Here is a 26,525-nt window from a genome sequence, read left to right on the forward strand (position 1 = left end):
CTTTCCAGCCGATTTATTAGATCACTGCGAAACTTCTGTCAGCTCCGAGCAACGAACCGCAACAATTGCTACGGAGTATTTTCGGGTACTATTTTTCCGAAAAGAACAATATCTTTTCATGAAACATTTCCAACGTACAATTTTGCGTAATATACATATTACAATATTTTATACGTATAACATTTGCAATTTTGAAATATCAGTAGTGGTTAGTGAAAAATAGGCTGGCAAATTGTTGACGAATTTTTGCACTTTGTAATATCGTAGGGGTGGTTTTTATTATAGCAAGCTAAAATCCTTAAAGAAATCTTTATAGAATATTCTATATTATTATATTACTATTATGTGCAATAATAATATACTATTATGCTATATATCCATATAATGTTAATATAACATTTAATATTTTCGAAATATTTTCGAATCACGTTTTGTACTTCTCTTCTCAATAAATGGTAAACCATTGTCACCTTATAATAGAACAAACCGCAGATATTGCGACAAAATAAAACCGCCGACAGGTTGGAATTATCAGTAAAATTTCTGGTAAACGGTGTCATCGTGCGCAGTGACTCAGAATCGATGGCCGTGGAAAAATTAAGTGGTCGGATGGCAAATAGTCATCTCGCGTGTGTGCTCTTATCAGCATGCCTTAATCCCTCCATTACGTTTATTATTTTTCAATAAGGCTCCGTTCATGTTCACCCGAGTCACTGACGTTTTATCTACGAAATGATATGCTGCTCTCAATTTTACGTCGTCATTCAACGTTTTATCAGGTTTTACGTGCGGTCGGTATCTGCGTTTATCGTCCGCGATTTTCTGCTTAGCGTTACCTCCGGTACTAAGCACCGGCGGTTCCCGGAAAGCTTTTCGCTTTAATCCGTGCGTCAATGCTCGAAATTTCCGACGAGAGATTTTTCGGTGCTCGGCGGAAGGCCGACAGACATCGAGCAAAGACACGCTGCCGCGTTCGCCATAAACGCAAAGTAATTTACAATTGTTCGGGACCGTAAAGAACCGATGGTTGCATGTCAACAGTCTGCTGGAAGTCTACTCGGAAATTTCGGGTGACAGATTGAACGCGGATCCACCGGCTGTTGACACGGGGGTTAAACTGTCGCAGACAGTCTGCAACCGGCGTTACGCGCACGAAAACCGTGCGGAGAAAGGTTTTCTCGCCGGCTAATTATAGCGATCGGGCGACGTTCACTGATTCGCGCGTCGCGATCCATCGGATCCCGCGACGTATCAACAAAAAACAGCTCCGGCTGTTTTCAAATGCGCCGTTATCGCGGCGCGGCTATCGATCTTCTAATTCCCCGGGCCCCGTAATCCTATTGTTATCGAGTCGCGGCTGAAACAAAAGAGTCACGCGCCGGGCGGAATGACGCGCCGACCTGCGCGAATTTAACACCGCGCGGATCGTAATCGGGAATCTCGAAAGAAATCGCCGGTGTCCCTTCGACAATTTCGTTAATGCGTAAACACCGTTAATCCGGCTATCTTGAGAATTTTTTATCGTTCCCACGATCGGCGAGCGATAGCGATCGACGGCATTCGGGTTCGAACGTCAGAGCAGTCTCTCGACCGGTGCGCCGATTCTAGCGCAAATATAATGGCTCTTTCTCCCGTTCAATTGTAGTCTGTCTCGTTCGTCTATTGTCCCAGATATTGCGCCTGCATTTATATCCGTGCGATGTGGGAAATTGTGTAATGTAATTGCAGCTAATGTGGATTTCTCGTTAAAATTCACCCTCGTTGCAACTTTATAGTCCGCTCGGATTTTTAAACAGCACGATTTTATCCAATTAAGAAAAGAATCCTCGGGAAGAATGAAACAAAATTGCAAATTATTTTAATCGTAACTCGATTATGCTTTTATGTAAAAGGTTTGTCAGTTGGGAGTTAAAGGGCAGTTCCTGTTTTTCTATTAGGGTCAACGAGCTTCTTCTTGAATTCGTTATTTCATTTAATGAGAAATTTCTTGTATTCAGCTTAATTATAACTGTGTTTTCTTCTCAAGAGAATAATTCTTTTTTGTTTTCTCTCATTTCCACAAATGACTGTAATTTTAAATACGAAGCTTGGGGGAAGCTGTACAAATAATCTGTGTTTGCTAGTTTCTTGATAAAAAGAGATTCCTTTTAAAGCACTGGAACAAATAAACAGCCTTAGAGCAAAGCCACTAACGATAATATTTAAGTATTGTATTGACATTTAAGTGTAATGATAATATTTAAGTATTATATTGACATTTGAGTATACTATTAATATTTAAATATAATATTAATATTTAAGTGTTATATTGACATTTAAGTATAATATTAATATTTAAATATAATATTAATATTTAAGAATTGTATTGACATTTAAGTATAATATTACTATTTAAACGTAGTATTAATATTTAAATATACCATCAGTACTCGAGCACGATATAAACATTCGACACAAAGAAAATATTTCGCAGAATAGCCATCAACCCTGCAAACCAGCAACACCGTCGCTTTCCGTCACAGTCGAGAAGTTTTATTTTCCAGCGTCGACCACGAGAGCCCTATTTTATTCTCGCCTCTCCGTCCACGGGCCCCGATACTCTTTTATTACGTGCGATCGTTTTATTTTTACACGAGCGACAGCTGACAGACAGCGTGCACACGTACCTTCGCGCGCGCGCTCGCGCGTCCTATAGCAGATCGTCCGTCAAGATAAAGGAAACACCGTGGCGCGGAGGTGGTGGTGGCGGCGGCGGAGTAGAGGGGGAGGCGGGTCGCGTTGCAAAAACAGTGCAAATTAACCGAATTATGGAAGCGTCACGTTCGCTAATGATTTATGCGCGACAATGTGCCGGTAATTGGCGGCGGGGGCCACGCGGTGCCGAGCCGAGCCGAGCCGAGCGGCGGCGGCCTGTCCACCGATTAATTAATGAATTGACGGGCACGAGATTGCGGCCACGAAATGATGTACATACATTCGTCACTGGGAGACGGTCAATTGTCGGGCTTGCACGCGGACTTCGTCGGGCTGTCGTGCCGTGGGAATCGTTGCAGGGTGCATCCCTCCCCTCCCCCCACCCGGCGACGGGTGCGAGGAGCGCATAAATCTTGCGCCGATGCATCCTGTCGATTACAGAAAAACCCGTCGCGCGCTCGATACTCCTGCTGGCCGTTTTTCTGCCAAAGTCCCCCGATTTTTGGAAGTTGATCGGTCCCGAACTGGTTACCGCGATCGTTTCGCGATAAATAAATAACGAGATGCAACGTTCTTTTACCCGAAGGATGCATTTATGTATCTTGAGGAAGTCTATTCGCATATTGTTACTGGTTCTCTGTAAACACATTTTCAAAGTCGAATATTTGCACAGTTGCTATAGACAACTCATTACTTAAACTGTTAGTTGAATTAAAAAGTTTATTGTCAAGAGTAGTAAATAATTTACTGTGAAATCTCGACCATTCGTTGCTAGAATGTATATTATATGCATTCTACACTGCGTTCTTCTCAAAATAACTGGTCTTTTACTTTCTTTAAAAACGCATTTATTATGAAAATGTTTATACAAGAAATGTTTAGATAAACTTCTTTATTCGAGTATATACGATAACAAAAATAGTACGAAGTTTAAATCACTTCAAGCTTATTATTCCCATAAAACACTATACACTCGACAAGATAAAGGCTCTCGGTATTTCCGGTGTTCCTACCGCATTTCCCGCTCCGATTGCGTCGCGTCTTACGGGCCACCCTGTGCACAGCTTACAGAAAGAGCGATGAACACAAGGCACCAGGAGCCGGAGACTAATAAACGCGTATCGTAATCCGGCGCGGTATCGAGTAGCAGCCGTAAAAAGATAATTACTAGAAAATGGAAAGCAATAATCGACGGACGGTTATAAAGTTTTACAATTTATTACCCGACCGTCACGGGGCGACTCGTTTATTCTGTTTTGCAGTCGGGAATACATTTTTCGGGGCACACCGGCTAAAATTCGACGAAGCGACGCGGTCGTCGTAATTTCTCGAGCCTCGTCGTTGTAAATCGCCCCCTCAACCCACGCCGATTGTTTTTCGACGGCCGAGCGGCGAACCGCAACGAGATAACGGAGATTAAGGGTGCTCGTGGTGCTAGCTACGTACCTGCGACTAGAAAACGCTCGCCGGAGAAACCAGGGTTGGGTTCCTAGCGTTTTCTTCGTACCTGCGGAGAGGCCCCGGTTGATCCCCTCCGGGATACCGTGCAGCTGGCCCCGATAATTGCGCCGGCGATATTATTAATGGACCCAAGATTTGCTTCGGCCCGGACCCAGGTAGACCCGTCAGTACGCCAACGGTAGTGTACTCGCGAACTATGCGAGCTTAGGTTAAAAAGTGCGGGATGCAACAGGCCGTGCAACGATACAATCGAAAGGACGGCTTTGGACTTCCTGCTCTTTGCTCCGTCCGTCAGATTCTAGAGACTCTCGGCTCTTGAGAGACAAAGCTGTTTTTCGGAGCAGGTCTTTCGACGGAATTTTTTCGATCGGGCTTTAGCTATTTTTCAAACTCGTGGCGCGAAGTATGGCGGAGCAATGACTAGAAACGTTTCGCGTGTGAATAGAGCGATTATTGTTGTAAAAATTGGTGAGCATTGGAGGTAGTATCTACGTAACTTATAATAACATAAATATTCCAATAATATCTATTTTACATAAATTTTTTTTATTTACGTATTTATTTTATTATTCTAACATTTATTATCTATTATACAAAAGGATTTGATCCAGTGCTATGTAACTAAAAATAATATGAACATTTTAATTATATCAGAGTATGAAGTATAATATCCAAGAATGACATAAATGTCCGACTAATATGTAACTATTTTATTATTGTACCAATCGCGTCATTCTTGTTTCGGATAATTGATACTCCACTGTGTTAAATAATGAGATTACGTTCACGGTTATTGTTTTTGTGACTCAACCGGTGGACAACAAGTATATCGGCGATTAAACATCCTCGTCATCAATAACGCACGTTTTTCATTACCTTCGATGACGCTCTTCCTGCTTTCACGATGTTTATTCGATTTGCATATTGCAAACGACGAGCCACGCTGTTTCGTAAGTGTTACGGTTCTTAGCATCGCCGCTATTAACGGTTTCGCCTAATGAATGCCTGTGTGGCTTCTCACTTCGCACAATTAAATTCACATCCATCCAAATCGAAAGTACTGTTCAGCACGAATGCCCTGTTATTTTCTTTCTGTAATGATACGATGATACGAAGATAAAAAGCTCGCGCGCAAACAAGCAGAAATTGCTCCCTCATTTTTGTTCCAAAACTATGAAAGTTCTGTACTTTGTATTTGTAACGAGGAAGTAAAAATTGCTTGTCACGTTCTTTAGACAAGAAATAGAAACCGCTTGCTTTATTCTGGTACTAAGATATAATAGAAATTGCTCGCTTTATTTCTGGTACTAAAATATCGAAATTGCTTGCTTTATTTCTGGTACTAAGATATAATAGAAATTGCTTACTTTACTCTGATACTAAAATATAGAAATTGGTTGCATTATTCTGGTACTAAAATATAGAAATTACTTGGATTATTCTTGTATTATACTATACTTATTTTTATATTATTATATTATTATATATTATTCTTATATTATTTAAAATACAGATATTTGTAGTCTCGTCTTCATATTAAAAAATAAAACTAGCTTGTCATATTCTTATACGAAAACATAGAAATTGCTTCCTCCATTCCTGTACGATAACATCAAAATAGCTTGTCACATTCATTTACTGAAAAAGTAGAAACTATTCTCTGCATTCTTGCATCAGAAACAGCCACTCGCATACCAACAAATTAAAATTGCTTGATCCACTTCTGTAGCAAAAATAAAACTACCAAAAAAGTAGAAATAGCTCGTCGCACTGTTGCATCAAGAAACTGCACGCTACCTGGAGCAAGTGCATTTCAGAGGATGCATAAACGTTGCACAAAGGTTGCGACCTTCGCAACGACCTCGACGCATTCTCTTTATTCGTCCGAGATTCGTGCGAATTTTTAGAATCCGGGGATTTCGACGGGGCGAAGGAAGACGAATTTTGGTACGGTTTCTAAGAAGGGTCTCTCGACTAGAGGGTGTTTATTTTCGGGCAGAAACGGAATGCTCAGGGAGCTGCACATTTTCATTACCGTTCCCTCTCTCTAATCTCTCTCCTTCTCTCTTCTTCTCTCTCCGTGGAAATGCTTACGTTCCTTCTTGTTCTTCTTTTTCTTTTTCTTCTTCCTTGCTCTCTCCCCCCCCCCCCCCCCTCTCGTTCCCGGCCGTAACTCGAGAATACGAGTATATAGCCGGTCATCTTCAGTCCGGGTATATATTTTCCCGGTGGCCTGCGCGTTCCGTTCCGACCATTCGTAACGCGCGCACTCGAACGGTCGGTGAAAAGGACTCGGGAGTAATACGAGCCCACACATTATGGGATTTTTCCTCGCGTGGAACACGTGCGCCCGCAAACTGCACTCGCCGCGGCACACACCCACCACGTGGAAATCCGTTTTCACTCTCAGGTTCTCGGTAAAAACTTTCACCGGCGTGGACTTTGACCGAAACGCAACGAGGTGCCGTGAACCCACGTCCTCGTTCACCCACGAACACGTCCCTTGCAATTTACTTGAGGCCGATAGCGTACAAGCCGACAGATCCATTCTTTGAAACCGTAGTTCACATTGCAATGCGTCATTTTCTTGCTCGAACGATTTATTAGCATCTACTTTATTTATTAGCAGTGTTTATTCATAAGCAGTGTTTATGGTGATGTCAACCAGCGTTGACTAGAAAGAGTTAGAATGAATTTTATGTAAATTCAGCGAACTGTTGCATTTCACTATATGCAGACAATCTTGCGTTTCAGTGTCTCTAACATTGCAGTGAAAATTTGATTTTCCCGTGCCAATTCAGCTAGAGTCTACTATAAATAAAGTGAGAGAAATATTAGACTTTGGGGTTGGATGATGTAGATTGAGAGAAGTGTTACATCTTTGCAATTTTGTCACATGAATTGAGAGAAATATTGCACCTTTGAAGTTCGTTTATATACATTTAGAGAAATGCTGCAACTTCAGAATTTTCTTAAATAAATCAAGAAAAATGCTGCACCTTTAGAACTCTGTTAAATAAATTTAGAAAAAAGCTTCACCTTCAGTATTCTGTTAAATAAATTTAGAAAAATGCTGCAATTTTAGAATTGTCTTAAATAAATCTAGAAAAATGCTTCATCTTTACAGTTCAGTAAAATACATTAAGAGCATTGTTGCATTTTTAGTAATTGCTTAAATATTTACAAATCAACGTTCTAAAATTTTCATTAGAACTAAACAGTAAATTTTTCTTCGTTATAAATTTCCCATTGGATTTAGATTTATCCGAGTTCTCTAAGAACACAGAGCGAAGCTGATTTCCCTCTGGCAGCCCGGTTAGAATCAAATGAATCGAGAGAGCTATCACAGTCCTTACAGTTTATTTTGGAATCTGACCGTTCTCACAGCGAAGAAGAAAATTCTATCTTTCCCTCTGGCGAATGCATTCGAATGTTTGGGCTTCCTTTCTGGCTCGGAATGCCTGGCCGATCCTTTGTACAGTCGCGATGGAATTAGCCGGCCTTGGGATTTATATTCTCTAACGTTGATAATGCATGATTTATGGAGGATTATGTGTTAATCTCGCGACAAAGATTCAGCGTGCGAGCCTTCCCTATGTGTTCGAGCCTGTTATTCTGCCAGGGAAACCGTGACTTCCTGATTTTCTTTGAGCAAGATTGATTAGGGTGTCTCGCATAAAGATGGCTTCGAGCTGGGTACGAACGGGCAACACTTATTTACGAACGTTCGCATTTCTTTACGAAATTTTGGGGAATGCGTCTTTGTCACATGCATTTCGCAGCACAGAGATGTTTTCTGAAAAGTCTTATAATATTTAAAAATAAATGCAGACTCTAGGTTAAAATAATTGCTATAGTTCCACTAATTCTGTGCCGTATAGATCATTGTACTTGGAAATATTATTTTTTAACAAATCTTTAGAAAATGTTACTCCAATACCTCATAAAAATTTCAGTAATATTTACAAAAATACCGTCAAGATCATAATCATATCGTCATAATTTTACGAATTCTTCAATGAACATTTCTAAACGAACTGTTCGATAAAACCGCCCGACGATAAACACTGCAAACAGACTGCGACGATATTTCATAAAAAGTGTCGTAACATTTAAAAATATTTCCGTAAATGCGATAATCTGGCTCGGCGTTCCGCTGCTCCAAATACCCGCCATAGCTCCACCGTTTTTCACATTATCAGCCACGGTTCTTACGAATGTCGATATCCTCCATTGAAATTTCAGATAAACCTACTTCAAGATCTCGGTAATGAACTGACCGCATAGATGCTTGGTAAAAAGTCCCGTAACCTTTAAAAATCCCTGATACTTCTTCCGTTGCTCCAAATAGTTGTCATAATCTCCGCAGATCTGCGATCGAACAATGAACCGATCGAACGGCAACGGTAATGGAGACATCGGGGAATGTCATCGTCATGTAGCGGTATAATAACCTCGCGGTAGTAAGTGGATGATGGAGGAGGAAGTATCCTTCAGGAGTAGCCGTCTGAAGAGAGAGACGGAGAGATAGAGAGTGAGAGAGAGAGAGAGAGAGAGAGAGAGAGAGAGAGAGAGAGAGAGAGGAGGGTGGACAGAAGGGGGCTTTAAACGGCCACACCTCGAATTCGCGGCATTCCAGCTACGTATCCAATCTCGGCTCGTCTTGATCTATCCGAGGCCTGGTATCTCGTTTTGCGCGGCGCGGCGTATCGATATGGCGGGCACGCGCTCCGGCATTTCCTGCTCGCGCGCTAATATCGCGACGCGTTATCCCCTTGTCCCGGAGTCGTTATGGCCGCTGCCCGCGAACGCGCCGATTTATCGTGCCCGCGAGTAGCAACGGGTCTCCGGCCCTCGATATTTTCTATCCGCAAATGTAACGACCTGTTGTTGCCCGGCGAATCCGACGCGTCGACCAAACGCCGCTTCCTCGCCTAAATGCACGGCCGCGCGCGCGTTAATGTTTTTCGGGGACTCGGCGCGACGCCGAACGGATTTAACCCTGCATTAGTCATGCAGGCTGCGGTAAACCCCACCGGATTTAATTCAATTAAATTGATGTGGATTTGATTAAATTTAATCTTCCGTCGATAACAATTAGCCGAGCCGGGCACACACCGACCGGAAACGTCCCATCGCATCGGCATCCCGAACATTTTAAACCCGCGCGCGGTCCGTGAACCCGTCCCTCCACAATATGGCCGGCGTTCTTCGTTCGAGCACGCCTGGATTCTTTTAATCATTCGCCGACGCCGCCGCGCGGACGCATGCGGGTGACACCATTCTTCGTATATTTGTTTTTCTGCGGGAAAATGAAGATTGTCGGCTCGTATTGCCGGACACAGGGGTTTTATAGTTGTTTCTCGCTTATTACGATTTTTAGTAGATTCAATTTTTGCGATTCTAGAGTGTTTGAAAATTTGTAGTTATTCTTATGCGTATATGAAATACGGAGCTTCAGGATTAGCTGTGGCTATGCAGTTGTGCTTTGAAACTGAAACTACCCTTAATAGTGATTAATTTCTATTGCTATATAAGAATGACCAGATTGTATTTGTTCAGACCTTTTCCATTTTTATATCAACCAGACTGCGGATCTTTCTGTGAAATAAAAATGTTCTACAATTATACGAAAGAGGAAAAAATGTATCTCTTCTGTTAATAACTTGAATCTAGTGAAGATAATTCAACATTGCCCTTTAATTCTAGTAATGGCTCCACTATTTCTTATCCTTGCAATAAATGCGAAATTTGCAATGAAATATCAAATGTTTAAATTCACAAATTGATACCGTAATACCGATTGCTTAATAAAGCTTCTAATCTCGTGGTTCATTTCACAAATTATTTTATAAAGACCCGATCATCGCAAGTTTCTCCTCGAGCATCGGCTTTTTTCTGACGATCGTAACAAGTGTCCAGCCCCTCCCATTATCCTAGACCGGTAATACGTGGATTCTACGAGGCGTGTCGGCGCTTGTTCAGACTCGAACGCGCGCGCGCGCGTTATTCCCGCGAATTCGTGTTCCCTAGGTCCAATCAACGCGAGGATTTTATAGAAACTTATTACCGCGTTAACGGCCCCCCTCCCCCCATCTAACAGAAGAGAACCATTAAACCCACGGCGCGGTCGTGTCAAAACTTTTCTTTTCGCCGCGCTTTATTTTATTGAGTAGGATTCGCTATAAAATCTGAAAACTAGGTCCCGCTATCGGGCGAGGATGTAAAATTGTGATTCTAGAAAAAGTTTAACGAGACCGCCGCACACCGAAATGGAGCACAAATAATTCGTATCGCCACGCGGCTTTTACTGCGTCGTTATAAAATAATATTATCCTCTTCCGTTAATCGTGAAACCTGGTCTCCCCCCCCCCTCTCCGTGGCTATTAACCGTGGCGTTTTTATTATCTTCTGGAAAGTCGCAGGTATCTATACTGCCTCGATAATGTGTACGGTACTTAATTTGCGCAATATTATTGTCAACGTCGAGCCGGGGGTCTCTCCAACCAAGCGTGGCGGACGGACGGACGGACTGTTTTCTTCGGCGGCTGTCGCGTCGTCGTTACGGAAAAATCGCGTCGCCGCCTGCTTAATAATCACGGGCGATTACGTTTTACGAGGAGATTACACGGTGGATATCGGATCGCCTCGGCCTGGATCCACCGCGGCGAATCGCGTCGCGGCCGACGACAGCCGGCCCGTTTAATTGCGTTTTAGGCGGCCGGGATAATTTACGGAGCCGGACGCCGCGGCGGTTAATAAAATTTTTCGAACGGGAGTGGGGGGGATTTCCTGGGACACCGAGGCTCTCCCGGTGCCGTGATTACGCGTCGAGCGTCGCCACCGGCTTGCCCAACCGACGAAATCGGCCAGTCACTTCACCTTGAACACTGTAATTACCGCGACAAATAGCCGCGCGACGCCATCGATCAACGAGAACATCGATTGTTCAACGGATTTTGTGGCCATGAGAACGCTCTGCGGTGCTACGTGGAGCTCTCGGAATGGTTAAACTCGCGCGTCCACGATATTTTCGATGCACGGACTGTTTAATGGTGTCCTGAGTGGGCGTAGCTTTGTTGCTCTCGGTTTCCATGTAATCAAATTAGTGTTTCATAAGGAAATTTGGTATCACGTCTTTTATGAATTTATATTCTTGAAAAATTAGTTGTGAAGGCTACAAAAGAGTATAATATTCTTTATATCCATTTTTAATTGCTACAGAATGCTCCGAGTGGGTGTGGCTTTCATCTGTTTCTTTCCCCATAGACAATTCAGTGCTTCATAAATCTTCAGACTTCGTATTCTTTAGATATTTAGCAATCGATGCTACAAAAGTACGCAATTTTATTTGCGTCCATTTTTACCTGATTCTCGACGCTCCGAGTGGGCGTGGCCACATTGCTCCCGTTTCCACGGCACAGTATTCCTAGCTCGCAGAATCCCGTGTCGAGCGTCGACGATAAACGATTCTTATTGCTTCGTTTTATTCTCCGCGAGGCAAATGTTTCGAACAGGGAATCGGCACGCACACAGAGACACAATTGAATATCACGGATCACGGTCGATGGATCGCGGCGCTGCGCGAAGGGGGATCTTAATTACCTTCGATAAAGGCAAATTATCTATCCATTAGCGCGCGTTATTTGCGCGCGAACGGGATCCCGAGGAAATTTATTAATTGTTTCTGCTCGCTATCGGTCGGTCGGAGAACGATTCGTCTGGCTTCACCTTCCGTCGACGGACAGATATAAATCTGGCAAACATACACGCAACGGTGAACAATAATAACGGAGTAGACGCGGATTTTCGTTGCAAGAGAGAAACAAGAAAGAAGTGAATTGCGGATTTTCGTCTTTGAATCGTATCGCTGCTCGCGCATCGTCGGGGCACGATGAAAAATCGTGTCGTAGATGCTGTCGACGCGACGCGTAATCGATCTTAATCCCGATCTCCCGTATCTGCGGGCCCCCACCCTTCGCCTCGCCCCTCGCGCCGGCCGGTGTCCCGCCGCGCGGATCCAGCGGTTTCGCGATAAAAACGCAATATTCTGCAGCCGACTGCAAGATAACGCGTTCCATATTGCAGTGAGCCGACCAGATAACAGCACTCGGTGTTATTTACGTACGCGGTAGAGCATTGTGCTGCATCACCGGCTTTTTCTCTTTCTGCAGCGCGACCCGCCGATCGGATTTCTCTCTCTCTCTCTCTCTCTCTCTCTCTCTCTCTCGCCCTTCTCTCTATCTCTATCGTCGCTCGCATACCACCAAGCTTCATTCCACCGCCCATGTACCATCGATTACGCGTCGCGATAAAGTCGCCGGAAAAAATCGACCGTTTTTACGGGAACGTTCACTCCCATCCCGTCGACCAGTCGGTACCACTCTTCGACGATTTTTTCCACCGGCGGGAGCTGCATACTTCAACGACAATGCGCAGAGGTCTTTTTGTGCACCGCGGTGCCTCTTGCGCACACACAACGCCGCTCGAAAATATTTGATCGTTTACGCGGCTCCCTGTTTACCGAAGATATTAAATAAAAGACGATGCGTCGCCGCGGCGCCGTTCCTGCATTCTTTAATTGTTGGAAACGATCGCCGATTGCAATTCTAACCCTTTCAATGGCTTGAGAGCCGCGTGGTTCAAATTTTGGTATTTATGGGAAAATTGTTCAGACACTTTTGTGTTGCGGCAACGATGTAGGTAGAGAGAATAGCGTCATTCGAATAGCATTATTATTGTATAGATGCTATATAAACGCTTATAATGAATAGAAAAATATGATATTTTGTTCACTATACTTTTCTACTTTAGTCAACACTTAACCCTTTGCACTCGAAGACATTTCAATTGCAAATCTAAAATAATTTTTCTGACTTCTAGTGTTTATATTTTATATAACAAAATTTATTCTCTGCATATGAATTGAGTCTCGTGGCTCATATAACAATTACACTTTTTCAACAAATTTTTCGATCTAAGCTTTAGCGATGTCTATAGAAATAATTTTGTAAGATGCCGCAACAATTTGAATGGCGCCGCAGAGTCGCCACTCGAGTGCAAAGGGTTAAAATATTTATTAGTATATTTGCACCTATTTTTAAATATTATTACTTGACTTTTTAGTGACATTTTAAATATTCGTGTATTTAATTCACATTAATATAAAGACTAAGGTGTCTAGGAAAAATACATTAAAGAATATACTGAATAAATTGATAAATCACCAGCCTAAACATACTCTGTTACGTTATCGAAAAGAACCGACGTTTACAGATTAATCCAGAAATAAAACAGAGCTATCTCCCTAGATCCGTTAATCAACTCTTAGAAAACGTAGTAGCTATTATTAGTACGCGTTATCAGATATAAAATAGTAAAACAGACCACCACAGCAAAAATAGGTTGTTACGGGTAACAATTTTAATTGTCGAAGCCCCGGTGACAAAGTTTCCGGCGACTGTGGCGCGAAGAAAAATGTGAGACAGAGCAGCCGGGACACGTAGCGAAACGAACGTGGCAGAACCGAGTGTCCTCGAGCGGCCCTCAGTTTTGAGGCTCGAGTCGTAGTAGCTTTAGCCATCGAGGCCTCATTAACGCCTCGATTACTAAATGTCTCCTAATTGGATGCCGGTGGATCCGCGCCGCGACGTGTACGCGCGTGGTTATCAAAGGGTCGTCAACCTAACGTTCCGTGCGGAACGATCGAGGAAATACCTGTAAACACGACCTGTACACACACGGGCAACTCACGTCGTTGCGTATCGCTTGCGTGTTCGCGCGCGTGTGTAGGAGGGTATCCGTGTGCGCGTTGTGCCGATACCCGTGGCCCGATAAGGCTAATCACTCGCTGATCGTTCATTTACGCTTGGAATCTGAAAGAGAAAGGAAAATCGAAATTTCGAGTGCCCGGTTCGATCGACGGGAGCGCGCATGGTATATCGTTACTGTGCCGGCACCGACGAGCCAGGTAAACACGCGATCAGGGAAGTGGAAATCATGCTAACTATCCGTTCAATTTGCTGGAAGCGATCCGCGATGTCGAGGGAAACGCGAAAACTGTGCGCTTGTTCCGACGATTTTGGTCAAGCCCTCAGCTCCGATTTGAATGTTTTCCATCCGGAGCTTCGCCCTGGGAACCCGGAACATCAATCATTTCGTTCTTTAACGGCGGCGCGCGAATTTCTGCGTTTAATTATTCAACCGGCTCGTAATGGGAATCGGCTGGAAATAGCCTTTGAGGAAATTGTTAATCTCGCGGTTGCGGAGCAACGCGTGGAACTTGTTTTAATCTAATTTGTTATTATGCAAAGCGCGACTTTAGATATACTGGTCCTTGGAATGCTGCCTGTACCGCGGCAGACATTTAGTAATGCCGTAAATACGGTATTGCAACATTTAGGCAAGCACAGAGTGCTACAATGTTGCCTCAATTTCCTCGGGGATATTTTCATTTTCATTTTTAGGTAATAGATAAATCAAATTTTGTTTCGATTTTGGGGAAATTGATCAGAGAAATTAATAGCGCGAGCGACCGAATTTATTTTTAATATTGTATTGTGTTATGGCTTATGGAAAGGGTTAGGTATTAAATGGCGAATAAGTATGATCAAATAGCATACGATTAAGCTAACAAAATAGTAAGAAAGTTATTTTCATAGAAAATGAGAACAAATTTCAACGACTGTTGTATGCAAATTTAACGTAGCCAATTTAAGAGATGTTACAGCGAATTTCAAGTAACTTAGCAACTGACAATTGTAATAATTTCTGTATAAATACAGTCTCTCGACAAAGTAATAATTCTCAACGTTACGTCATCTTATATTTGATTCGAAACAATATTACCCCATCGCGAACAAACACGGCCAAATTATTACGAGTTAACCCCTCATCCGAACACCAATTACTGCCAGTTATTGTTTCAGCAAATACTAGCAATATTTCCAAATTAATTTATTGCAAGTGAATTCCAAGTAAATTCTCATTACAATATTCCAAACCTGACGATTAATGGAGGATTACATCTAAATAAATACATCAACGTATATTAATTACGACTCGTTTAAAATTGCACGGCGCTGCCACCATATAATGCAACAAAGGGTTAAGAAGGATCTTTATCTCGGAAAATTCGTTCAACTTCGTAAGGAAGTTTTAGCACTCGAATGTGGCAAATTCAGCAGCGTAACATTGGCAGAGTGACTTCGTGTCCGCGTAGACAACGCGAAACAGCGATCGCGTTCGTCGAATTTCCCGCGACGCAGTTGTCGGCGCCCGTTTCGCGCGTCGAGTGCAATTACGCCGTCAGAATCGCGGGGCCCTGGCGACGTTGTCATAATTGACCGACGATTGCCCGGGTGGCATAATAATCGGCCCGGCGGGCCGCGGGCCGCGCGCCGCCGCCGCGTTGATGACTTTCACCGTGCTTGCGCGCGCGTGTATGCGTCTCTCTCCGAGAGAGCCGATGAACGGGCGTGTACCAGGCTCAATGTAAACCCGTGTACGAGACCGTCGGTCATTTAGCGGCGATGACACTTTCTTGGGACAAGCTGCGAGGCGTCGCGTACGCTTTCTACGTGTACGACTTGTTGTTACCGGCGATACTTTCGCCTGTTGGCACGCAACCCGCGTCGTCTGTCTCTGCTCTCGGGACCTACGTCCGATACCGGCAAATAACGTTACAGCGCGCTCACCGAGAGCCGTTAATGTGTTAATTTGACACACTTCGCGGCTGACCTCGCGGAAACGGCTTTACCGATTTATTGGGAAACGGGTCTTCGAGTTTCGACTCGCCGCTTCGGCTCTTTGCTGGTAGCCGGTCGACCGTTTCGAGCTGCTAGGTTTTTCTTTAGGCGGAGCTGAAATTTTTCGTTAGATCTTGTTCGGAGTTTGTTCAGTTTTTTGGGGTTCGTTAATGATGCGTTTAAACGGTGCAGATTTAACGCGAGAATAAATTATGTGCACGACGTGGTATATTAGGAAATATTCCGAGCATGCTTGAACGGTACTTTTAAGTATGGACTTGCTTTTTATGATGTAGTATAGAATGGTGTCACATAGAGTGAGTTCTAAGATTTTTGTGGAAAATGTGCGATTGGAAAGAATAAAGGAACATTGTCAAATCTTTAGTTGAATTGCCGGAATATTTATAACATCGTTAAAGGTCTTCTGTTAGACATTTTATACTGTTAAATGTTTTTAACGTTGTTAGACATTTTGCACCGTTAGATATTTTATATCGTTAGACATATTTCATCGTTAGATATATTACATCGTTAGACATTTTATATTATTAGATATTTTACATCATTAGACATTTTATATCGTCAGACATTTTACATCGTCAGACATTTTACATCATTAGATATTTTATATCGTTAGACATTTTATATCGTCAGACATTTTACATCGTTAGATATTTTATACTCTTATACATGTTATACTCTTATACATCTTATATTCTTATACATTTTACACTCTTATACACCTTACACTCTTATACACCTTACACTCTTATACATTTTATACTCTTATACATTTTATACTCTTATACATTTTATACTCTTATACACTTCATACTCTTATACATACTTAACATCGTCAAACATTTTAGTTAGACATACCATTAAACATTTCGAACATTAATAAACATTTTATATCATCGTACATTTTAATATCATACATCATAGTCCGCGAGGCAGTAATATACTTATTCCACGTCCTCGTCCATTGGTTCTAACAATTGCTAATAAATCTCAACTCGCGCGCATAAAAATAGTTGTGCAAAGCGCCCCTAATTTTCACTCACTCAATCACTCGCTCGAACTTCGCATTCCGCATAAAACCATGAAATCGAATTCTATTTATAACGCAGGATCATAACGAGCGCCTCCTAAGAAATCCAGGACAGTGTCTATCTTCTAGAAATCCTAGCATGTATCGCCGCCGCATGATCGTTTCCCATAGCGTGAAGCATTGCTTGACTTATGAGTAACACTCTATTTCGAACGACACTTCGTTGCAACCGTTCGGAGACCGCGAACATATGTTAATGAAGAAGTAAATGCGACCGCTCGGTGAATGGGAATGCTCGTGGCCGATTCCCCGGAGATCGAAAGCGATCGGGACAGATCGACGACAGACAGGATGTCGGGCGCGGATCGCATAATTTTCGACCGGTGCCACGCGAGGTCGTCGCCGCAGCCGCTCTCAGGAAACGCATTAAACCGTCGGAAAATATTCACGCCGTGCGGCTGGGAGTAACGCGATAGGCGTTGTTGACTAGCGATTATAACGCGTCGCGCGAAATTTAATGCGTATGCAAATGATCCCAGGCAGCGGCGGCGGCGGCGGTGTGTGTGTGTTGTTGAACACCTTTCGAATCGATTTTGCATTTGCATACATTCCGGCAAAGAGTAACGGAGTATTTTCGTATAATCTTGGAAATGGACTTAATTAACCGGCAACACGGTGGGCTTCATTTTAATTAAACCGTGCCATCAACCGAGCACGCCCGGACACGTGGAAATAAAATGATTGCTCGTTAATTATTAGCGGCTCCTTCTGCATGCGCGATGCCACGGCGAAACGAAAAATTGTGAACGGCGCGGGGCTGAACCAATTACGGAATGTCTTAAACATCGCGAAAATAGGGGAGAAGAAGAAGAACCCTGCGTCGATGTCTATTCTCGTGGTCGGTCGAATTTTGCTGGGTATTCCCTATCTAGTCTCGATGTAATTTCGTAAATGGAAGCGATTGACAATTACAGCGATTACTTCCTGAATCTTTCTGTATCCTATATAAATCCTGATGCAATTCGGTTTACGCAACGAGCGTCGCGACACGGCCGGCTGGGAATCGTTAAGAAATTGATTGGATTGTTAGATTGACCGAGCGCGCGCGGGCGCGCGCGCGCACGGCTTTCTTGGAACATTAAAATTCGCTGTTTAACGATCGGCTCGCATTGTCTGCGAAAAAATCGAATGCGAGAAACGCTTGGCCTATGAATGAAAACAATGAAGTGCTGCTCGGGCGGGGGAGGAGGAGGAGGAGGCAGGTGGTGGAGCACCGACGGCCGGGTGGTAAACGCGGCCAGAGAAACGCAATAAACCATTGAACAGCCGCCGCGCGCGCGAGACCGGAGTAATGCGATAGGCGTTGTTGATTCGCGATTACAACGCGTTGCGCCGCACTGCAATGAGGTTTACGATTGCTCTGCGGAATATAAAACGGTCGTCGATTCGAGGAAGTTGCGCGCTACGACGGCGCTCCCCTCCATCCCCTCTCTCTCTCTCTCTCTCGGCTCGCCGCGAAGCGGGTTCTCCTTTTTCTCCGTTTTCGTCGCGAATGAAATATTTAAGCGGTCGCATCTTTTGATTTATCGTTGTTTATGCGTCTCCGCGTCGATTCGGCGAACGCGTTTCTAAAGAAGAAAAAATGAAACAGCGTCAGATCGACGGAAGAGCGTCGATCACGGAAACGTTTATGCACAATTTCAATTACGCCTCTCGCTTTCTCTCTATCGCCGATACCGCGCATCGTTTTGTTCTTTATTTCTTCCACGTTCGATGTTCTAAATGTGTAGTTTGTTACGTCGACGCGGCATTTCGAATGTTTATCGGCTGAAGGTAAAGTTTAACAAATTTTACAGAGGAGAAAGTTATCTTAAAACTGCTTTTACGTTTGTTGCGGAACTACATTCTCCAACGCGGACGTCACGAAATCTCTGTAATTATAGAGATATTCTAAATGGAGTATATACTAGAATGTAGCGTTATGATATTCTCGATATACCAATTATTGCATTTTTTTATCAGCGTTTAAAGTTTTCTCTCGAAACTGCGATTGTATCTGCAATTACTAAAATTTCTGAAAAGCAGCGCTTACATTTTTAACATTTAAAAATCAAATCAGGAAGTTACATTTATATCTTCTTACGGAGGTTGAATCTTTTATTTATCTGTGGTAATAATTTTTAAATTTTATTTATTCCTGAACGCCTCGGGGTGGTTGTCCCCTCCCGTTAAGCAGCGCCCGTCGTTTAGGACTCGTTGGTCTTCTCGAATCTCTTCCTTACGTAAAATTGCAACACATAAAGATGCAAATACGAATGGCATAATTAGTATGCAAATGGGAGTGTGTGGAAGGCAAGGCACAGTCATCAGGCTGCCATTAAACCTAACTTCAACTCCGTGCAAATATTCCGTAAAATGCGAAACGATAATGGGGGGCAACGGTGATGAACAAACAGACGTGTACCGGGAGAGACAGGAAAAGTGTTTTAGCGTTAATCACTCGATCGGCACTGCCCTCTCAGCCGACTGCGATGCCAAAATGGCGACGGTGATCCCAATGCCGCTCTTCCCACAATAACCGCACTGCCGAAAACAAAATTAACACATTGTCATAACTGGACTGCGGATTTTTACGCGAAACAAGACCTGCGGATTTTTACGCGAAACAAGACCTGCGGATTTTTACGCGAAACAAGACCTGCGGATTTTTATGCAAAACATGAACCGTTTGTATTTTAATTACGAGATACAGGAGACACGCGAACTTCTATCTCGTTGCTTAATCATTTTAATAAGTCCATAGCAATGCAACAATATTTCTAAACTCTTCAGATTTTTCCTTCAGTTTTTCCTCCTCTTTTTCTTGTTAATTAACTTCACGATGTATGAACGTTATTACTGCTTCGTTATTTTTATCGCTTCATTTTTATAGTGATTAACTGGAAGATGTGGCAACACTGTGAACAACATGTTAACGAATAAATTACAATTTTAATAATAAACTTTTATGCAATTGTGTGGAGAATTTGTGAGATCTGTGTTACAGATAAAGTCTTGTTACATTTACATTATTAACAAAATTGTTGTTATACTTGATTAATGTAGTTAGTTCATGTTTTACTATGTCTTAAATTTCAGTATGAGATTCTAACCTCATTTTATATTGAACCGGTCGAATTTTATCTTTTTCTAAATTCTATTCTTCGATCCATGTCAAAAGTGTTTGATTAACTTATGATAATTTCTATTGCATAAACTTATAAAATACGAAATTTTTTCTCTCAGTTTATTCTTTACTGCATTAACTAGTTAAATTGTTTTCGCATACAATTATTAGTTACTAATAAAGCTGTTAGAGAAAGAGGGCAAATATTGCTTTATTCTCTTGTATTATTACCGACTGTCTCGATTCCTTTGCTTTGCTCTTTTTAACCTCGTACTTCACCCTTTTTTACTCCATATTTCATTCTATTTTGTTGCATATCTCATTCCATTTTGCTGCATATTTAACTCTCTTTTTACTGTATATTTTACACTCCTTTTACTTTATATTTTACTCTCTTTCTGCTTCATATTTTACTTCCACTTTACATTTCACCCCGTTGTACTTTATAACGCAGCTTCCCCCCCCCCCCCCCTCTCTCTTTCTCTTTCTGTACAAACTCTCTCGAGCTTTATGCTTCGCTCTCTCGTGCTTCATGCTTCGTTCCCTCGTGCCCCGGCTACTCGTTCCCGCCACAAAAGCCAAAAGTCGAGTAATTAGATACTTTCGGTGGCGATTTTTTCTCAATTAAACCGGCGCACAAAAGGCAGACACGGCTAAGCATCGCAAAAAGATCGAAGTTATTCGAGCCGGAGGCACAAAAGCAACGATCGCTAATGATGTCGGCTTTCAACCGGCTCCCGTCGATCTACTCCTCGTCTCCATAAATCACTGCCGTGCGCCGGACGTATGCAGATCAACGTGTTTTTACGTCGAATAACTCTTCTTTGTGTCTCGATGTATCATAAAGGCTAGGAGGCTGACAATTAACGTCGAGCACCGAGCGATCTCCGCGTCGATCGAACATCTGCGGTCCCGTGGATCGCGGGTCTCGGCGAGCCTCCTGGTCGGCCCGACTTCATACTGTTTGCAAAACGCAAGCAGCGTGGGGGGCGGAACTGTTCGAGCGTAAGCTCATCCATCGATCGTTCGTCAAAATATATTCAGGGACACGGGATTCATTCACACGGCATAATGGAATATGAGCGCACGTGGAACGTTGCACGATTCTGTCGCGATTGGACATATGATTGGACGGTACAGAACGCTGCAAAAGTAGGGGCTGAAAGACGAACGATCGTTCTCTTGCTGAACGTTCAATATTTTTGACGAAAAATTTACCAGATTTCTTTCACTCGTTCTTGTATGATAAATAAGAAATATTCTTGTATACAGATGTTATCTACTTTTCGACGCTTAATCGAAATTTACGTTAATACCGTCGCCGTGTTGGTCGAGTGAACCTGTTTTATACTTTATAGATTTCTGCTTATAACAGAACGGTACGTGTTTAATGTTACGGCGTTGCTGTTAAACTAGGTCGCATACATACAAAACGATATACAAACTAGATGTCGCTGTCACTTACGCCGCTATGATTCTAACACGCTCAACTTTGCTAACTAAAAGTCTCGCGTTTGTTATTTTTAAACGATTGAGTAAAGTCTTTCGTTCCAGTTTACGTTGTATTAAAAATTGCGAAAAGTTTTGTCATTCATAGCGACGCACGTTAATCGCTTTCAGGGTTTGTTGGGTTTAGTATTAAATATAAATACGAAATAGATAAAATATTTTTAAAGTTGACGAATACTATGGATGATGTGGAAGGTATTCTGTTAGGTTTCTTTCATAGATCATTGTTTTTCCTTAATAATGTTTTTAGTATAACAAGACAACTTTTATTTCTTGGTAAATTAATTTCTTTTTGGTTTAGCAGAAATTAGTTCTGAATCAAAAGCAAATTTTCCAAGAAACAAAATCTGATTATTTATAATTAGTAAATTATACTCTTAATATTTATCACGAGTCTAACTTGTTATAATAAAAAGGGTCAAACTCAGCAAAATCTAATAAAGTATTTTTTGAATTAATATCTGAATGATCCATGGATTCAGGTTCGTAATTTTGGAGCAGCTTGTACACCGATCAGCTGATTTCTTACACGCTGAGAACTCGTTCCTCCGCGGACTGGAAAATGAGTATTTAATTTCAGTATCGAAACCGAGATAACACGTGTGCTCGCTCTCTACGCCTCGTAACGCTTTCTAGGTATCCGCTTGCGAAATCCTCCTCTTGGTCATTATGTCAGTTTCATAATGTGCAAGTGCTCGGAGGCGTATGTGTTCCTCGGCTATGGTCGCGCCACTCTGTTACATCGATACTTCAATTGTCTTTCAGCTTATTCCGCGACGACACGAAAGAAGATGTATCAATCATTCGGCTCGTAATTCACCGCGCCGTTTAGAGGTACAGCGGAACCTTGGTTATTCCAAGCGTCAGGATATCCAATTTTTCTCTAATGTCATCACTATTTCGTGTTTGACGCGGCAGTCATACCTTTTAAAACTGCATAAAATTCGCAGTCTAGTTGCGACGATGACAAGTACGCGTTTCTGCACACTTTGTACAATTTATGATATGGTACAGTGAGTGATGACAGTATTGTATTTTAAAATGGAACATTTATATTTTAAAATAGAATATTTGTATTTTAAAATAGAATATTTATATTTTATAATAGAATATTTGTATTTTAAAATAGAACATTTATATTTTAAAATAGAATGACATTTTTAAAATCAGAGCAGACAACATAAATTTTCTTGAGATATAAAACTGATTGAATAATTAATAATCAACGATGAGTAAAACACTTCTGCAAAAATTCTCTTTCTGATTAGAATAATGGAAAAAATAAAAAAAAAATACTATGTAACCAACGATTTTATCCGAGTCTGTAATAAAACTTTAAAGGTTTCATATATAACAATGTTTAGACATTGTCTAGCAAAGTGGTCTCTGTAATAAAATATCTAAAAAAACTTCTTTATAATTTCAGTAATCGTGGAAATTTATTTCGTCGCTGTCGTTAAATTCCCGAGAGATATCGCGCATTGTCTTCGACAAAATCGAAGACGAGTTCGATCGACTCGATCCGATTCGAGAAATCGTTTCGCAGTCGCTTTGTAATCCAATAACGTTCGCGTGCTCCGCCGGCAGCCTTAGCACACCTTTGTAATTTAAAAGCAACACCCACCCGCGGAATATTCGAAGGTGTTCCGTGACTGTTTACAAAGCTGAAACGTAACCAGCGCCCCGATGAAATCGGGCCCTTCCCGTAATTAAAGGCGGGAGAAGTAATTACGGGCCGGCCGTGCGCGCCGTTCGATATCGCGTTTTCTAATATTTGCCGAGAATGGTGCAAAGTAAATTCACGGGATCGTAAACAAGACCGATAGCCTTATCGCCGGGCATCCAGATATTCATACGCTCCTCGCATTGTTGTTCGCCGTCTGTCTTTCTCTGTCTATCTCTTTCTTTATTTATTTATTTCTGTCTCTTTCTTCATTTATTTCTCCATCTCTTTCTCTCTCTTTCTCTCTTTTTTATTTCGATCGTTCCACAATTCGCAATCATAAAACAACACACATTTTTATTCCATCCCGCCCCTAATCCCCCTCCCTCCCCCTCGTCCACGTCACCGGCACTTACCATCGTTACAGAGTCACCTGTCCACGAACTACACGTACAGTTTTCCCCCGATGATTCACGCAAGATTCAGCAACATTCGGTTCACTTTTCATAAATATGAATACCACGGGTTTTCCCATTGAGAAATCGTTTCATGCGGCTCCTCGTCGCTCGTACGACCGAGCACTGACTTGCGGAGGTCGTTCGTTTGGATTCGCAGGATCGAGGCATATCCGCGCGTTCACCACGGCGAACGATGTATACCAGCTCGCGAAAGTACTCGAAACATTGCGACACTAGCTTGTAAGATTATTCACGGTAAAGTTGAAGTACGCACGACTTGGTACTCACGGTGAGAAGGAAGTCCCCGGTGATCGTGTCAATGAAGTCATAAAATAATTCAACGGTGTACAGAATAGTTGCAGCGCACTTTATAAAGTCGTGCTGTATTGGTAGGTAATGTGACGGCCTGTAAGGTATAAAGCGCCATAATTTCCTTGAGAACGAGATTAAGTGATTTAAATTTATTTTAAATGTTAGAGATGTTAGTTTATTGAGCAATTGGTAATATAACTTTTTGTGAATTTTGTTGTTCTTTTAAATGTTTATTTTAATCAGTCGTTGTTGGAGAATGTTTAAAATTGTGTGGTGAAGTTATTGCAACGAGAAGCGACTTACCTAGAAGCTGCTACTGTGCTATACTAATAGCGAAGCTTGCTTTGCAACAAGTACATGTTAAGTCCATTAAAACACACGATTGTACTAAAAGTATCGTGGCGCAGCTTGATGCGAAATAAAAATGATCTAAGCTGATTTGCAAGAGAAATAAATTACATCTAGATTTCACAATTTTAACGAGTCGAAAATTTCTAAGCAATAAATCATGAAACAGTATTATTAAACTGCAGTAATGTCTACATCTCTTCTATTAATTGTATTATCATAAATGCAAAGAATTCGTAGCAAGAAACACTGTATAAAACATTGAATTATTTTCTCTAATTCTGACCGTTCCTTCTGCGATTTCTTCTTCAACTTCTGTGATTTATTTCATAATTTCTGCAATTTTTTTACTTCAACTTTAGCAATTTCTTTTGACTTCAACTTCTGCGATTTCTTTCACAACCTCGGCGATCTCAAAATTTTCGGTCGCAGCAGCGCGGTATCAAAAGCAGATTTCCAAGCGAGCGCAGAGCTTGGTCTCCGTTTCGAGTGCTTTCGCGAGGAAACGAGGAACGGCGCGGAGCCGCGTCGGAATGCTCGGCCGTTGCTCGTTTCATTTATAATCTCGTCCATTATCGTGGACCGCGACGGGTCTCGTATGCAAACGCCTGTTAACCTGGCCTTTTTATCCGGTCCGCAGGATAGGAGAGAGATCAAGGCGGCTGAGTAGGAGGTAGAACGGGAGAGGACCGAGAACAAGGAGACAGAGAGAAGACAGAGAGAGAGAAGAGAGTGAGAGACAAGGTTTCTGAAACAGAGCGAGAGGCAGTCGTGAGGGGCATGATAAGCAAGGACACAAGTGCGCCGAAACAATCAGGTGACCTGCCGGAGATTTATCGAGCCGTGAGTGTCCAGAGGACTGAGAAGCATCGACAGGATTGTCGTCGTGCCTCTCGTCGACGGATGTCGGAATGACGCGTCTGTGAAACTGTGGCAGGGCAGAGGGTGCCAAGGACTTCGTTGAACGGGAGAAAGTGATACGTGGTTGGTGGTTGGTGCAAACGGCGGAGAAACGGACTGATAGAGGGCGTCGTTCATTCGCTTTTACATTGGGTGAGTTGAATCCCGTCTTTAATTAAGGGTTGCGACCAGTGGTGAACGTTATTTCAATTATTTCGAATAAATACTTATCTAAGAGAATTAGACGAATGGATTATTTCTAGATATATATTTTATTCGAATAAGAATTATTCATTATTTAGCATAAATTATTCTATTCATTATTTGTCATAAATTACACTTCATTTATTCGTGTTTATTATTCTATTTACTCGTTCGTGTAAATTATTTTACTTACTTATCTGTGTAAATTATTCTACTTATTTATTTGTGTAAATTATTCTACTTACTTATTTGTATAAATTATTTTACTTATTCGTATAAATTATTCTACTTATTTGTATAAATTATTCTACATACTTATTAGTGTAAATTATTTTTCCTATTTATTCTAGTAAATTATTCCGTTTATTTATTCGAATAAATTGTTATATCTACCTATTCATGTTATAATTTTTATTATTACACAGTGGATTTCATATGTACTTTTTATATAGTTTAAAATATTAAAATAACTATGACAGGAGTTTACATGTATAATGCTCGCTTACATCTAAATCTTAACGTCTAAAGCCGTTGGTCAATAATCGGACAGTGGATGTCATCGTAAAGCTAATTAGTATTGAATGCTTATTATCTATTATCTGTCGTGTCCTATATTATCGACGAAGACATATGATCCACGTTTACATACGTATACAATAATTTGAATTAATTATTTGTTGTATTTAGACGAAGATACTGTACCTATTCACATATCTCTAAAATCATTGAAAATGTTTTTCGAAATTAGCATAAATTTAAATTTATATTGATGTTCTTTACAAGATCTAAAAAAGTTTGATGTAATATTTTATTTTGTCGATTTATCAAGATTCAAGTTGCATCGCGTATCGTCTACGAAATTATCGTCGTTTCATCGAAGCTGAGGACATCGGTCATTGTTTTTCGCAATACAACGCTGCGAGCATGATTACGTGTATCAAACATTATTATTTGACCGTTCGGAAGTACATTGTATTTTATATACTGCAACACGCTTTCGAAAATCCCCGGT

The 26,525-nt window shown here is 41.8% G+C and overlaps 1 protein-coding gene across 10 annotated transcripts in view; it reads left to right on the forward strand.

The window, feature by feature from the left end:
• The window catches only part of LOC144478758 (protein abrupt), a 102,200-nt gene that overhangs the window by 6,407 nt on the left and 69,268 nt on the right, over positions 1-26,525 (forward strand). For 9 of the 10 annotated variants that reach the window (XM_078196966.1, XM_078196967.1, XM_078196969.1 and 6 more), the window contains exon 2: positions 25,050-25,462. The gene's annotated coding sequence lies outside the window, so the exon portion shown is untranslated. The remainder of the gene's footprint in view (positions 1-25,049; positions 25,463-26,525) is intronic. The other variant, XM_078196970.1, reaches the window with a different exon arrangement.

The sequence above is a fragment of the Augochlora pura genome, chromosome 3 (assembly GCF_028453695.1).
Source record: "Augochlora pura isolate Apur16 chromosome 3, APUR_v2.2.1, whole genome shotgun sequence".
NCBI classification, from domain to species: domain Eukaryota; kingdom Metazoa; phylum Arthropoda; class Insecta; order Hymenoptera; family Halictidae; genus Augochlora; species Augochlora pura.